The sequence below is a fragment of the Danio rerio genome, chromosome 7 (genome assembly GCF_052040795.2).
Source record: "Danio rerio strain M-AB ecotype USA chromosome 7, GRCz13ab, whole genome shotgun sequence".
Classification (NCBI taxonomy): domain Eukaryota; kingdom Metazoa; phylum Chordata; class Actinopteri; order Cypriniformes; family Danionidae; genus Danio; species Danio rerio.
This window is the reverse complement of record NC_141027.1, coordinates 22,423,067-22,440,000: the sequence shown is the minus strand read 5'-3', so window position 1 is coordinate 22,440,000 and position 16,934 is coordinate 22,423,067. Positions and strand designations below refer to the sequence as shown.

The 16,934-nt window shown below is 37.4% G+C and overlaps 1 protein-coding gene across 8 annotated transcripts in view; it reads right to left on the bottom strand.

Annotated features, from left to right (window-relative positions):
* The window catches only part of fgf11a (fibroblast growth factor 11a), a 182,128-nt gene extending 166,662 nt beyond the window's left edge, over positions 1-15,466 (bottom strand). For 3 of the 8 annotated variants that reach the window (XM_087259267.1, XM_087259270.1, XM_087259272.1), the window contains exons 1-2: positions 15,374-15,466; positions 13,298-13,451 (exon numbers count right to left, since the gene is read on the bottom strand). The gene's annotated coding sequence lies outside the window, so the exon portion shown is untranslated. 8 annotated transcript variants of the gene reach the window in all.
* Between the last annotated feature and the right edge of the window lie 1,468 nt (positions 15,467-16,934).

The window sequence follows — 16,934 nt, the reverse complement described above, 5'->3', positions numbered from 1 at the left end:
TTACATGTCATGCAATCACTTAAAATGGGACTCTTAATTGCCACAGGCAATACTTTACGATAAAGCTCAATTTGTTTCTAACCCCTTGTGATACTATCACAAGATGTATTTACTTCAAATACACGTATTTAACAACATACTTTTCATGTCAATTTGCACATAACAGGTGCACATATAACGTTGTATATAGTAATACACCTGTACATACACTTCGTCACCTTAGAATTATAAGGTTATATCTGCGTTCTGTATTATTTTCAGATAATGAGCTTTAAAGTTTTTGCATTCCATAGCAAACAGTGTGTGTAACATTTGTTTTTTTAAATAAAGTCTTAAAAGTCTTATATATTAAAAAAAAAAAAAAACATTCCGTAATGTAAATAAATTGTCACTTAAGTCAATAACTCAGTTGCAGAACAAAAATGCGAACTGACCCAGCCAAGGCACGAACCAGCGACCTTCTTGTTGTGAGGCAACAGCGCTACCCACTCCATTACCGCACCACCCTTTTTCACAAAATATAAAAATAAAATGTAAAGCATCGTCATACTATACCCCTTTGCACAAGATTTAAAAATAAGTACTGTAGCTAGCATCCCCAGAATGTGTCTACAGTTGTAGCTCCAAATGTCCGGACCCTTTTTATAAATAGCCAAATGTGCCTCTATTTGGGTGAGAGCAAAAACAGAGCGTTTTTGTTGTTACTTTAAATGCAAATTAACACATGCATTCTTAAAGAAGGCAGAGCCTTTGCACACAATTCCGACATTGCAGGGGGGTATGATAAGTTTCCTAATTTTATATGGTGAATAACCAGAATGCCCTGGAAGATATTTTTCTTGCATATTTATTGAGAATACTATTGTTCTTCTTAAATTTTAGTCATGCACATTTGAGTTTTGTTCCATCAAATGATGAGAAATAATGTTTACTGCATTCATGTGTCTTACCATTAGTGGTGGAAATACTGAAAAATCATCCTCAAGTTAAAGTAACATTACTTGCCCAAAAATGTAGCAAAAGTAGAGTTTAAATATCTGTTGTAAATATTACTGAAAGTATGAATATAAAGTAGCCCTATTAAAAGTACTCAAGAGTAATGAGTATTGAGTTTAACACTGTGAAAGGCTGATGAGTTTACATGCAATTTGTTTGTGTGCGTGTGTGAAAACAACATTCTGTAGTGCTATAGTGATTAAGGGCATTTCAGTCATCATACAGTAAACATCCATTATCTTCTCATCACTGACATACAGTCTAATCCTGGCGTGTCCAAACTCGGTCCTGGAGGGTTATCTCCAACTTGCTTCAACACACTTGCCATCAAGTTTGTAGTATATCTAGGAAGAGCTTGATTAACCATAATCACACACACCTGAACCAGCTAGAGCTAAAATTCCCAAGACACTGGCCCTCCAGGACCGAGTTTGGACACCCCTGGTCTAAACAGTCTCTGGGTCATGTAAGGATTTGGACATCTTCTAGGACACTTTTAATGCTTCCAAATGCTTTACTGCATTTATGAAGCACCCATGTCGTGAGGTAGTTTAGAATGATGCTATATAATTTCTATGTGATTTGATTAGACAGGAATCACAGGACTGATAATTCTACTTTAGCCAATCCCCATAGACAATAAAAAAGAAAGTAGTGCCTGCAGACTGAAGGAAAGTAGTGGAGTAAAAGTAACAATACAGCGCAAAAAAAAGGAAAAAGTACAAGTACACATTTGTAAAACTACTTAGTAAATTACAATTGTTGAGAAAAAAATACTCAATTACATTAATTTGAGTATTTGTGATTTGTTATTCTACACACACTGGTTACCATTAAAGATATTTAGTAGTTGTAGTAGACACTGAGCATCTTCTGTAAATTAGTATGTTTCTCTGCTTGGATAAGTTTTTTGTGATGAGCAATGGTTCACCATATGACAATATACAGTAGTATATGTTAGTTATGCATAGTTTTTTTTTTTAAATAGCTCTTATGTCCAGTGTTGTGTTTGTATTTATGATTAATCTATGTAGCATCATTGTCCTGCAAGACACAGTATGCCGTTCTTCTGTATGTCCACACATGTAACAGAATGACAATAAAGCTCGACTTGACGACTTTCTCATTCACAGATGCCTAAGGTTGTGTTTTGGCCTGAGTAACAAAGTTAGCTTGTGTAGATATATATACTTCAAAACCAGCGGAATACAATACATTTCTTTTACGTTCCTACCATCTTTTTAATGGTTAAATTTTGGCATCCACAACCACCAGAAATTTGAATATCTTATGGTTGTTAGTTCCAATACGGACTCCAGGGATGGTATCACTTTAACATGGAAAAAGTCAATTCAGATATTCAAGATATGCTCTCTTTAAAGATCTTAAAGTCTCAGAATCAGAAAGTAATTAAAACTGCAACTTAATTAACACCAATAGAGACTGTAATCACTGAAATGTGTGTCACAGTATTCACTGGAGTCCCTCAGAACTTAATAAAATTGAAATGTGTGAATGTAAGCGTTTGTGGTGGGTAAGAGCAGTATTCCCTGGTCTTCATCTAGTCAGCAGAAGGCAAATGTTGTGTGTGTGCGATGGGTTTTCTCTGCTGTGATTCAAGCGATGGGAGCAACAGAAGGCAGAGGCTGACGCTTCATGTCTCAGCAGCCTCTCCTTGGGAGGATAATGAAGTTTTAAACTCACACTCAAGCAAGCAGGAACTAATGAGCAGTACAGACACAGCCCCAAACTTTACATTCAAACCACACTGTCCAAACATCGCCTGTGTGGCTGTAATAAATGAAACGACTGCACTAAATACCAGGAAACTGACATCTCCAAACCTTGGTAAATCACATTGTGTGATTAATTTAAAAGGTGAACTTCTTCAAATGTGTAAGCGATAATGTCAGCCGCAAAAATAACTCTGTCCTACCTTTTCAGCAGTTTTTAAACCACAAAAGAGTTTGCATTTAGTGCAAGTGGTTAGTTAATCTGGGCCTTAAGCCTGATTTATACTTCTGGGTCGGTGATTGATGTACTACATGGTACATCCCTTACATGTACAGTGCATCCGGAAAGTATTCATAGCGCTTCACTTTTTCCTCATTTTTATGTTACAGCCTTATTCCAAAAAGGATTCAATTCAATTATTGCCACAAAATTCTTCACAAAATACCCCATAATGACAATGTGAAAAAATAATTTTTGAAATTGTTGCAAATTTAATAAAAATATAAAACCTGACAAGTCCAAATGTATATACGTGTTATGTACAGCCTTTGCTCAACACTTTGGCAGCAATTACAGTTTCAATCCTTTTGAATATAATGCCACAAGCTTGGTACACCTGTCTTTGGGAATTTTGGCCCATTCCTCTTTCCAGTACCTCTCAAGCTCTATCAGGTTAAATGGGAAGTGAAGGTGTACAGCCATTTTCAGATTTCTCCAGAAATATTCAAAAAGGTTTAGGTCTGGGCTCTGGCTGGATCACTCAAGGACAGTTAAGTTGTTGTGAAGCCACTCCTTTGATATTTTGGTTATGTGCTTTGGGTCATTGTCCTGCTGGAAGATGAACCGTCGCCACAGTCTGAGGTCAAGAGCACTCTGAAGCAGGTTTTTATTAAGGATGTCTCTGTACATTGCTGCATTTATCTTTCCCTCTATCCTGACTAGTCTTCCAGTTCCTGCGGCCAAAAAACATCCTAACAGCATGATGCTGCCACCACCATGCTTCACTGTAGGGATGGTATTAGCCTGGTGATGAGAGGTGCCTGGTTTTCTGCAAATGTAACGCCTGGTAAATCACTCAAGAGTTCAATTTTAGTCTCATCAGACCAGAGAATACTTTCCGGATGCACCGTATCTGACACCGTATACTTCCGTGTGGTGTCTGTGCTGTTCTGGCAATAATACTTTGGAAATACTAGCTGTCAGTGGGTTTTCTTCGTTCCACTGTGTCGAGTTTCTTTGCCAGTGTTTTGAGTTTAGGCAGTAAATATGTGTGATACTATTGTAATTGTAGATCAAACTCACACTCATTTATGAAGGAAAAGGTGGGAATGGGCGAATGTTCAACATATCATATATTTTGATTTAATGCCATGTCAACAAAAACGGCTATTCTCATGGCAAAAATATTTAATTAATAAATATACGATTAAAAACTACAAACAAATAAATGAAATAAATTAGATAACATCTAATGCTATTATATGATAAAAATATGAAATTTCTTTCCAGATGACACTTTGCTGAATATCTCTTTGAGTGAGTTTATTTCATAAAAAAAAAAAAACTCTACTTCAGTCATAAAAAAGCAGGACAGTTTAATTGAATGGGTTTTACAGTAATATGAAATTTGCAAAACAAACAGTAGGTGGGGTCTTTACCTTTAAGCAAAAAACAAGGCATAATCTTGTCCAATACGACATCTGGTAAATCTGCCCTCTCCTGTAGTTTGTAATGCAATGGGCTGCACAACTTTCTAGATACCTCAGGCTGTTGATGTTGCCATCCACTCTGCAGATCTCTTGCACTTGCCCCAAACCGAATGTAACCCCAAACCATGATTTTTCCTTTACCAAACTTGACTGATTTCTGTGAGAATCTTGGGTGCATTCAGGTTCCAATAGGTCTTCTGCAGTATTTGTGATGATTGAGATGCAGTTCAACAGATGAATCATCTGAAAAACCTACCTTCTGCCACCTTTCTAAATGATCAACTAGAAGTCGTTATTATTTGTTGCTCTTAAAACTGAAATCGACGACAAGACTTGTCAGGTAGTGTAATTCTAACTGCATTCATGTCTCACTATTTATATTAGCTATTAGAGAACACTCATATCTGCACTTCCAGTTTTTACACTTTAAAAAAAAAAATGCTACCTTCACACCAGACGCAGAAGAAGCATCAAGCACCAGTGATTTACATGTTAAGTCAATGCAAAGACGCGTATAGACACCCTGCAGTGCACTACGCACGAATGAAGAGGCTTGAGTTGAGCGCTTAACCAATCAGGAGATTGCTCTTGTGGGGGCTTGATTATGAAGTAGCGCCTGTTGTTGGTGTCCAGGGGGAAAACCCCCTCTGATACGGACAACAGTTCATCAAACTGGGATCGACTCAGTCAGAAGCACCACTGAAAGCCTCAATCATCCAGGTATAGTTTTCTGGAGGAGTTCATATGTTTACAAAGCTGAGTGCACCTCAGAATGGATCTAGTGGACTCAGACATGGCTCCAAATGAATCAACACTGTTTTTCATCCTTCATAAAGCACATAAACAGATATTTTCTCAATCAAATCCATGTCAGCCATTCAGCAACAAAGCTAGAGTCACCGGGCAGACAGAAGCCCTGCCAATCCACGTCCATTGTGAAGCGGATTTGACGCGCGAATGAAGCAAGTAAACTCAAAATGTTCACATGTCTATTTACGAGCGAATACGCCATCTGGTGTAAACACAGAGGCAAGCTGTAAAGCTATTTTTTAAGTTGACTTAACTCAAGTACTGCACTTGACTTGTTAACTTGAGTTAACTAAAAAAAATGCTCTACAGCAAGTTGCCTTAAAATTCTATGTTAAGCCAACTTTTTTTTACAGTCTAACTAACACGTACAGTAGGAATCACGGTAACTCGTACATGATGAATCACTAAATAACCATATACACCTTTAAAACTTGTTTTTCATTCATTATTTTAATTAAATATTTAGTGCGTGTTTTAACATTCAACTAATTGTATTTTGAATACTATTTACAATAGATAGTATGCAAATTATGACGCAGCACATTTCTAAACTTTGAATGATCCATTCACACTGAATTTTCCATAATATTAAATCCACGTCATTTCAGTGCCAGAGTACTGTAACTCCAAGCCATGCATGACAGAAACAAAAATGACTGAGCGCACATTTAATTATTCTATGGATATAGCCTGAATAAATGTAGCTCTATGAAATGACGATGCCATATAAAGAGTGTCTCACACATTGACTATAATGGAAAATCCAGGAGGAAATGCTGGAGAGCTGCATCAGTCAGTGCTGGAGAGATACAGATAAGACAAGGTATGAGTTTATCCAGCAACTGAGCAAATGAACTTAGTAACTACAGATGGGCTGACAGTGATAATGATCGAAATGGCCAGGCAGTAGAAAAACAGAGGAAATGTAATTCAAATAAGTCCCATTTTGTCCCCTAGGAAAACAATGGGAAGAGATGAGACTGCCAAAAGCAAGCAATCAGAGAACAAGAAAGAGAGAGAGAGAGAGAGAGAGAGAATCCTAAAACAGTGGATCTCAGGATAGCGAGAGATGGAGTTACATCCCGATCAATAAACTTTAATTGCATTCAGTGGAAGAAATGATCCACGTCACTATGCTCATCAGTAATGCCTCCCATCCTTTTTCTTATCTTATCTCCATCACATGACCTCTGACCACCAATCAGGGCGTACAGCAGCTGGTTAAATGTAAAACTGGATAATACAAGATAGGCAAGTGTTTTTCAGAGTGTAAACACACATGTAGTTCTGTTTTATAGCCTAGTGAACATTACATCAATGCTTTTTTTATTTAAATAATGTACATTTTAAGGGAAAATAGTCGCTGAGTTTTATAAATGAATGAATGAGTGGGTGTTGTGCATGTGGACATATTTGAAAATAATTTGAATTAGGTACGAGTTTGTAGGTCTCAACATTTCTTAGAATTTTTCAAATAAAATCATGGTCTTTTATAGCATTTTAATGACAATTTGTATAACTAGAAAAGTTCGGAAGCAAACTTTATGGAGGCTTGATAAAGCCTAGTGTAAAAGTTTATGGTAGTTTCAAAGTTTAAATCATTGAAGTAGTTATGAAGTTTGAAACAGTTGGCAGACAGATAACTACATTTCAAGAGTTCACACTTAGCTGATAATTGATTGCAAGCAAGTTTGGCATGCTGTTAGGGAGAGAAACCTGAGCTCGAAAGGTCCTTGAGCCCTGGGCTCCCTCCCGTTAACGGGGCGAGAGGGCAGCTTTGAGCTCAGGTAGATCTCGAGAACTCCCCTTTTTTGATAAGAGCTGATGACAGAAAATTATTGTTATGAAGAGATTTGCTGCTGGATGCGAGTTTGACTATTGTGCTAAACTTAGATTGATTAATCAACTTGTAGTGCATGTTTTTGGAATGTGGGAGGCAACCAGAAAACCCGGGTGAAACCCACGCAAGCACAGGGAGAACATGCTCACTTTGCGCAGAAACAACAGCCGGCCTGTTTAAGGACTAGAACTGGTGACGTTCTTGCTGTGAGGCAACAGTGTTAATCACTGAGCCACCGTGAGACCCTATGAAGGAAAAGGTGGAAGAGAAGGCGTGGAAGGGGGGGGGGGGATTCTTTAAATTGAAGATGACTGTAGTGAGAAACCCTGGCTCTTTATAGTGGGATAGAAATTGTCTGATTGGTGGATCAGACATAGTTAATGCAGAACCAGCCGTGTTCAATCATAATCACGTGATCTTCTTGAAAATAGTTTATAAATAAACTTCACTTATGTTTCTAGTCTGAATTGGCATGTTTCTCGCAAGGCAGTTGATAGGGGGGTGTTGACTGGTTGCTAAGGTGTTGATAAGTGGTTGCTAGGGTGTTCTGAATGGTTGCTAAGGCATTGATAAAGTGTTTTGACTAGTTGTGTAGGTGTTGCTGGGTGACTGGTAAGGTGTTCTAAGTGGTTGTGAAGGTGTTGCTATGCGGTTGCAAGGTTTTTTTGACTGGTTGTTAAGGTGTTGCTAGGGTGTTTTTATGTGGTTGCTAAGATATTTCTAGGTGCTTGCTAGGGTGTTCTGAGTGGTTGCTAAGTTGTTACTAGGTGGTTGCTAAGGTGATTCTAGGGTGTTCTAGATGGTTGCTAAGGCGTTGCTAGGCGGTCACTAAGGTTCTAAGTGGTTGCTAGGCTGTTCTAGGTGATTGCTAAGACGTGGCTAGGATGTTCTAGGTGGTTACTAAGGTGTTTCTAGGAGGTTGCTAAGGTGTTCATAGTATGAATTAGCATGTTGCTAGTATGTAGCATGACGTTAGTATTTTTTAGTAAGGATTAGTATGTTAGTATGTCCAATGTAAAGTCAATGACAGTTTTTTACAATGAAAGTCTATGGGACAGTTGAAAGGTGACGTAAGAGGTTGTGGCTAGTAAGTTGAAAGGTCATCAGTGATTGGCAGATTGGTGGTCTGAGCTAAATGAGCCCAACTTTAAGTCTGTATGACAGTCTGGCGGAAGTTATGAGGTCATTAAGTTTGGTCCAATGTTAAGTCAATGGGACTTTTCTGAATTTTCCAGGTCAGTTTTAGGAAAACTGTAAGTCGGATCAGTTGGAAAAGACATAGCAACCCGAGTCAGACCAGTTTGGAGATTTGGTGTAAATTTTGTGGTTGTATATGAACCGTCAAGGAGGATATGCATATAGAAATTAGTCCAAAAGAAGAAGAAGACTGAAGTACAATACGTTTATGTAGTATAACAGTATTTTGGTTTTCTCAAGCCAATTTAATAATCAAAATAGCAAAGTTTTTCATTTGTTGTAAATTGACCAATTGTTAACTTTAAGTTTAACTTTACAAACTGAAAACATTTATTTAAAATTGGCAAGAAATGTCATCAGATGTTTGCAGAACAACCAAAAAACGTGTTTCAAACAAATTCAAATACAAATTCAAGTGACATCTTTGAGAAAAATCTGAATATCATTTAATTGTATAATTAATTTAATAAAATATAATTGTCTATTTTAATATTAGTTTTCACATTTTATCATCAGTTTCTTTTATTAAAATGTAATTGTTCGTCATTCATTTTCTTTTGGGTTAGTTTCTTCATTTATAAGGGATCGCCACAGCAGAACGAACCGCCAACTTATCCAGCATATGTTTTACACAGTGGACACCCTTCCAGCTGCAACCCAGCACTAGGAAACATCCATACACTCTCGCATTCACACGCATACACTAGGGCCAATTTAGCTTATTCAGGTCACCTATAGTGCATGTCTTTAGACAGTGGGCAGTGCTTAGTTTGTAAATGGATAATTACTAGAAAAAAACAAGGAAATAAAAGTTACCCCGACTGACATCCACCACGCAATTTCAGTTTTCCTTGAACATGGCATTATTAAATGGTTTATACAGAAAAAAATATTAAATTTCTGAATGGTCTTTAATTATTTTGTGCAATAGAATATAATGTTATGGGTCAACATTGGTTAAAACAAACAAACAAACAAACATGTAGCTACAAACATAAATCATATGAAACATCGATATCCAGTTTACTAACACCACTGACATTCCAGCCTGATCTCACGAGAAAACGTAAGTATTTTACGTTTTGCCAGTTTAGTGGCTAATTCGTACGAATTCGTACGAGTTCAGTCGTACGAAATGGTACGATTTTAAAAAGGAGGCATGGCACCTGACCCCACCCCTAACCCCAACCGTCATTGGGGGATAAGCAAATCGTACTAAATTGTACGAATTAGATCGTACAAATACATACGAATTAGCCACTAAATGAATAAGTTACGAATTGCCGTGAGATTGTGTTGGACATTCAGTTCACTTCACTATTATGTGCCAAGCGAAAATGACTCACTCCGTCTAATCTTCAAGAAGAGCCTACGGTTACCTCTTCAGTCATGTTTTTCGGCTGACTTAAGATTGCTTTGCTTTTGTTTCCCGTTATCCTAATATATTCGCGGAGTTTCATCTTCTCAAGATCTCTTTTGATCAGGCTCATTATCAGATGTACACGTGGTTTAAAAAAATAAAAATAAAAAAAATAAAAATAATAATATAGGCTTGACCGCCTCTGGCATTTTGAAAATACAGCTATTATTTATGTAGGCCACTATGCCATTATTTATTTTCACAGGCGAAACAATAATCACCCACCATTGAGAGTGATTGTAAAATGTAAGAAAGCTGATAGGTCGAAAGTGACTACCTTTATGTGTGCACACACACAATCCACACAGCTTGCTTGCTGTTTTTCGCTCTGAATCATTAACTCTCTCTCTCTCTCTCAAGCATGCACACACACACCACGCAAAAGTAATGCCAGATCAGTTAATATAAAAACTGGAATGCAAAATACAAATATCTGACATTTCCCGGAACAAGATCTGGCTCAAAAGTTAGCACTGACTAGGGCAAACCGGAGCACCCGGAGGAAAGCCAGGCAAACACAGGGAGAACATGAAAACTCCATACAGAAAGGCCCAGCTGGGACTCGAACCAGCAACTTTCTTGCTGTGAGATGACAGTGCTAATTACTGTGCCACCACAATTTCTTTTAATTATCGTTATTATTACTATTATTGTTATTGATAGCCTTGATGAGCCTTAGCCATTTTTCCTATTGAGCCGACAGCATTTAGCATTGAGATTTTTTTTTTTTTTTTAGAAGCTTTCGTTTTAGAAGGCAGCGTAATTAAGATGCTTATCTTGTGGAGCAGTCTATGATCGCTTAAACTTTTCTTAGCCACTCTTTTGCTCATGAACATTTAAGAAACAAGAGCTGCACATGCACAGAAAGCAATACCAACACAATGCTCTCTGGAGAAAACTGAAGGACAGTGATTAATATCTCCAACAAAAGAAACAGAAACAACAACGAAAAAAAAAAAAAAACTTGGTCGAACCGCCTAAAAATCTAATGGCAACTGTGAAACAATGATAAAAAACTTCAGTACAGATCACTGAGAGGGTAGAAGAAGCCAAACAAAGCTAAATAAGGTTACAAAGGCGAACCAGAAGACAATATAATAGAAGAAAGTCAAGTCTCTGGAAGAAAGCCTTTCACCATGGTTGTGTCTTTGTATTTGAAAACAGAGAGAAAGACAGCAATAAACTCTCTCTCCCTCTCTCTCAGACCCTCACTGAATGCATGCACATCTCTAATGGAGATAAATGTAGAGCAGTGGAAGAGCACAGGGGCAAAACTGAGAGAGAGACAGATGAAGGGAGGGCATGTGGAAATAGAGGAGGATGAAAGATGGATGGATGAAATTAGTGAATTACTTGTTGAGGGAGGGAAAAGAGAGGAATGTTGATGTGGAGGTGGAAAAACACAAGTATCTCCATCTAACATGATGAAAGTCAATTGATAAAATAGCATGTGAAGTACAGTAGATGTGGTTCAGTGCATAGCGGGGGGGCATAAAAAACGCTTAATAGAAATGTAAAGCTGTGCACAGGATACACAGAAATCGTAGAGTGAATTTAATACATTTTAAGACTGTTTTAGACTCTTTTTATACATTAAGGCCTCATAAACACTTTCGGTTTCAACTGGTAACATTGGCGACAATTTAACTTGAATTATATTTACTAAAACAGACTGTAAGAAACTGATCCAAAACTAAAACATTCATTTACTGAAGAAAAATGTTAATCAATCAGGTGATATTTGCCTAAAGAACTGCAGAAATAACGCTGTTGCCTTGGTCACTGCAGTAAACAAAGCAACGTGATGTCAAATCTAGCAGGATTATATACTAGCACGATTTTATAAACTACACAGCATCCCAATTTTCACAGATTTAATTTAGACAAGCTTTAGCATACAACTACCCAACAAACACACAACGTTGCCTCAACGTAATAACCTTCCTACAACGTTGTATACCAACCTTGTAAAAAGGTTGAGGAACTACATTGTTGCTGAAGGTTGACACGACGGTGTCATAAGGTTGCGATTTAAATGGCCGTTGCTTTAGGTTGTGCATGGACGACAACTGTACAACATTTATTTATCATCAATGAATCAGTTTAAATTTCAACAGACCATTCAGCGTCTCATTCAACAACGACAAAGAAGAGTATGGCTTCATTTCATTCATTCATTCATTCATTTTATTTTCGGCTTAGTCCCTTTATTAATCCGGGGTCACCACAGTGGAATGAACTGCCAACTAATCCAGCATATGTTTTATGCAGCGGATGCACTTCCAGCTGCAACCCATCTCTAGGAAACATTTATACACACTCATTCACACTAATACACTACGGACAATTTAGCCTAACCAATTCACCTGTACCGCATGTCTTTGAACTGTGGGAGAAGCGGAGCAACCGGAGGAAATCCACGCAAACGTGAGGAGAACATGCAAACTCCTCATAGAAACACCAACTGCCCCTGCTGAGGCTCGAACCAGCGACCTTCTTGCTATGAGCAACCTACTGCGCCACCGCGTCACCCCTGCTTTTTTTCTTCTTGTGAAATAAGTCATCAGTGGTCATTTGTGTAGTCCGGTTGTGTCAAGCACTGATCTCTCTTTTTCACTGCCTATTTTACTTGTGGCTGCTGTGGATCCATCTCTGAACTGGATTCTCGGTTGGATTTCTTTCTCTGACTGCTTTCTCCGCGCCAACAACTGTGCCTGGTCTATGGCTGTGCTCCCTGGTCTGCTGTATTTTCCAATCCAGAGCTTCAACTTACTTTCTCGATTGACATTTTAATTTAGCCTACCCTTTCAGTTATATTATAAATTTCAGTTAATTATTTGATATAATCTAAACATTTTATACTGTTATACTGCTTACAATTTGATGTGTACTACTTAAATGGGAAATATATATATATAAAAAAAAAAAAGTTTAGCTTATATACATCTGTGTGGCATTTTTACACAAAAGCTCGATGTTGCCTTTGGAAAAATATAATGTCGTACAGACATCGCTACAATGTAGATGTGTTTGTTGGGTATACATGTTATAAATCAATAAATGATACAAAATGTGATACTTTGTAAAACAGCATTTAAGACTTTATAATACCTTTTAAGGGCCTTCAATTTCTCTACATTAATTTATCAACTCCTTAAGACCCTGCAGACACCCTGTGTGCATACAAACATGCATAAAAACATGGTCAAATGTGCATAGACTACAATGGAAACATTTACCAAATAAAGCCACCGTCTCTCAAAGTGGTTTGGTATTATTACTTTCCAGAACTACAATTGTTTTATGCAACATTCCAAGTTTGTACATCATTTAATTCACATATTTGGATGAAAACATAGCTGCTGACTTTTTTTTTTCATACTATGGATGTTAAAGGCAGCTGGTTTCCAACATTCTTTAGAATATCTTCATTTGTGATCACTCGTTGCAACAAAGGCTCATTCTAAAAACGTTTTCTGGAGATCGTGAATTATGTAGACAAATGTACTATTGCTGCATTTTATCTTTAAAACGAATGCAACAGGGCAGTATGACGCCATTCCTTTCGTGCTTATTCAGCTGACTGCTTACCTTCATGTGTACAGCTTCTCTGCTGTTACCGGTTTGTCCAGTGGCTCGTCGCATACATTAGATGATTTGAGGTGCAGAGTGGAGTTGATTGTGACAACAGGGTTCAAGTCTGGTGAAGGATGGTTCCACAAAGCAGTTAAGACAAAAACAAAAGCTAAAATATAAAATAAACATGTAAATAACAGGGTAAGGATATGGTAAAATCTAAAAATGTGGTAAAAAAAAAAATCAGGCTGCCGCGAGGGCTTTTCTTTTTCTAGAGTGCTTTTCAAAACACTGTCGATTGGGTTTAGGGAAGTGAGTGAGTGAATGAGTGAGTGATGGAGGGGGATCGGTTGGTCAGTCAGTCGACAGCGGCTTCTGACGGATTTACACGAGAAGAGCAGGCACGAATGGCACTTGAGAGAAATTTGAGATCTGAAAAAGCATACACAGGGGCCTCTTCGCGGATTCGCGAAAACAAAAACTGCAAAGTACCAAGGCATGTATTTGGTACACTCCAGAAATGTACAGTAGGCTATATATGGGTACGTAATCAAAATGAGCCTGTCTGGGTTTCATTCATCATCACTCCAGTCTTTAGTGTCACATGATCCTTTAGCAATTATTCTAATCTAAATCAGCTGCTCTAGGAATATTTTATATTGTTTTCAATGCAATAAATAAATAAATAAAAACATTGCTTATCAACGTTTATTTTTGTGTGTAAAACTCAACATATAAAGTAATGAAATAAAAAATATATATATTTGTAGACGCTGATTCATGAAGTTAAAAAAGAAACCTCTTATAACCCTTTAAACACTTTTATTGTCACGTTTGATCAAGTTCATTATTGTTTAACTTTTTTTACCTAGTTAGTATGATTAAGTATCTTTATATTATTAATCCAAATGGAAATCTTATTTTTAAAACCATTGTATTGCTAATAGTGAAATCCGCTCAGAGTTAGAATGAGATGGAAACTATTCAAATACAAATGGAGCAGATGAAAATGAAGTAGGCTAATATTGGCCGTGCAGTCTGATCTCTGTGTGGTGAGGTGAGGTAAGGTTACACAGTGGCCTAATTACTCTGAATGCCCAAGGCTCAGTTCTGGCCCAGTCCCATTTACCTGGAACAGGTAACAAAGCTGGCGCTCTGCGGCCAGACATGGAAAAAAAAAAAGTGCTAATGGCCTGCTGTCAGCATAAGGAGATATGGCAGGTCTAAACAATGTCTCTAAATTGCAAGAGATTTTAAGGAAATTTGCTGCAGAGCTTAAAGGTATGTAGTCCCGAAAGCTGTTCAGGATGTAGTTGGCAAGAAGCTTAAACACTGCTACAGGAAAATATCAGTAATTAAATGGCCTGTGCTTGTGAGTGGCAGTGTTAGGAATGATTAAAAAGAAAATGTGCATACATCAAACAGCCAATGAAATGCCAGGAAAATCTTTTTAAAGGAGACATAACAATATTTAGCTTCAAACATCATTGGAAAAAAAGAAACCTGAGGCATATAACTAGTCATGAGTGTATTATTTTTAAAATAAAGATTTATACATTAATAAATAAACTCTCAATTGATCCATACTTAACTATTAAAAATCTAGAATACGAGGGTTAACAAAATACAGACTAAAATTGCTTTGTCTAATCAAAAATGTTTGACAGTAGTAATATACAAAATACATTCATAGAACATGAATTTCGTCATACATGCATATAGAAAACTGTATAATTTTGACACATATATTGTAGTTTTAGTTGTCAAAAATATACTTAAATATATAAAAATAAATGTGCAATAGCAAATAGGTCTCACCTTCCAAAAAAAAAAAAAGAACCATTCACTGTAAAAGAAGCTCCAATGGCATACCAGTGAGGCAAATGCATGAGGCAAATGCACATTGGCTGCCACAGCGCAAAGTATAAACATGTAATGCTATATAACCATAAAACAACATTTATGCAACACTATTTAAATGAGAGTTTAGCTGTTTAAACTGTTTTTGAAATTCTACTGGGATATGGCTTTGAACGGGGAACTCTGAAATGTTCTGGTACAATCAAAAATAAAAAGGAGAATGAAAAGTACCTGATTTAGTGAAAGTGCATGTTCCATTGTAGCTCAAACATTAAAGTAGGGGTGCCCATACTTGGTTCTGGAGGGCCAACTGGCCTTAACACTTGCCTGGAAGCTTCTATGACTAATAAGAGCTTGATTAACCGGTTCAGGTGTGTCTGATTAGGATCATCTAAACTCTGTATGAGAAGGTCCTTCCAGGACCAAATTTGAACACTCCTGCGTTAAAGCACGAAGTCACATTACAGTTTAAGCTTGCAAAATTCTTTCAGACAGTGCTGCGGAAAGGAGCAGAATCAAACAATAGGATTATACATCAATTCGCTTGTTAAGTGGTGACGTGTAGGTGGCGTATGTAATACTGTTTCCGGGTCCAAGCCGCCACTCATTTGAACTGAGAAAATATTCTTTCATGAACACTTTTTATTCATATCAAACATTAAAGTGAATTTTTTATAGTCATAGTGTACATAACAATCTCTTGGCTTGCTGCATAACAAAAAACTAAATTTTAACAATTTATAAAAAAATGAATCACTTTCTGGCCATCGGATATTAGGCATTTATATATATTTCAATCGTAATTTTCGAAAGTATTACAGCACTTTGTAAATGTTTATTATTTCCATTTCATGAGTCTCCCCATGCAGTTTGATAGAGTGCTTGGACCTGGAAGCCACTTCGTGTGACATCACACTTAACCAGCAGATAAAGATAGTGAGGTCAAGTTTTGATCTCCTATTGGTCTCACGCAATCATGTGATGCAGCAACATTTGGTTTCTGGTCTGCCGTATTCACATGCGTAAGAAAGGAAGTCAATGGGGTGAAAGTGTGACCGTGGCTTGATACGAAACACCCCAAATCCGGAGTTTTACAATGCAAGTCATTTGAGTGTCATTTGGGCTCAGTCTTTAGCACTGTTGCCTCGTAGCAAGAAGGTCGCTGGTTTGAGTTCTGGCTGGATCAGTTGGCATTCTGTGTGGAGTTTGCATTTTCTCCCCGTGTTCTCTGGGTGCTCCGTTTTCCCCCACAGTACAAAGACACACAGTATAAGTGAACTGAATAAACCAATTTGGCCATAGTTGGTGGTTTATTCCACTGTGGTGACCCTGATAAATAAATGGACTGAGCCACAAAAAAACAAATGAATGATTTTAAAACATTGTAAACCTAAAGCAAAACTATTGGCACCAATGGTTGGTATCTAGCAGGTTGTTTTGAAAAATGCAGCTCAAACATGTATCACCATTATCATGCAAAATAATGAAAAATAATCAATTAAAAAAAGTTAATGTTTTTTGTCAAGTTCGTATTTTGGTCATCAGCTGAATTAGAACTGATTTGGCCCTCGAGCCTTTAAATTTCCATTTAATGACCACACTAGATCAACAGAAGGAGGGAAGAGCGATCACTGTCATTTATATTAATTCCATTAGGATCTTTCTAGCAACACATCATGCCAAGAATACGGAAACAAATGAGACGTAGGAGAGCAGAAATGACAGACGTTCCTCCTCTCCATGACCCTGGAGGATCAGATCTTACATCTGTCCCCTGCTCAACCTTGGCGGT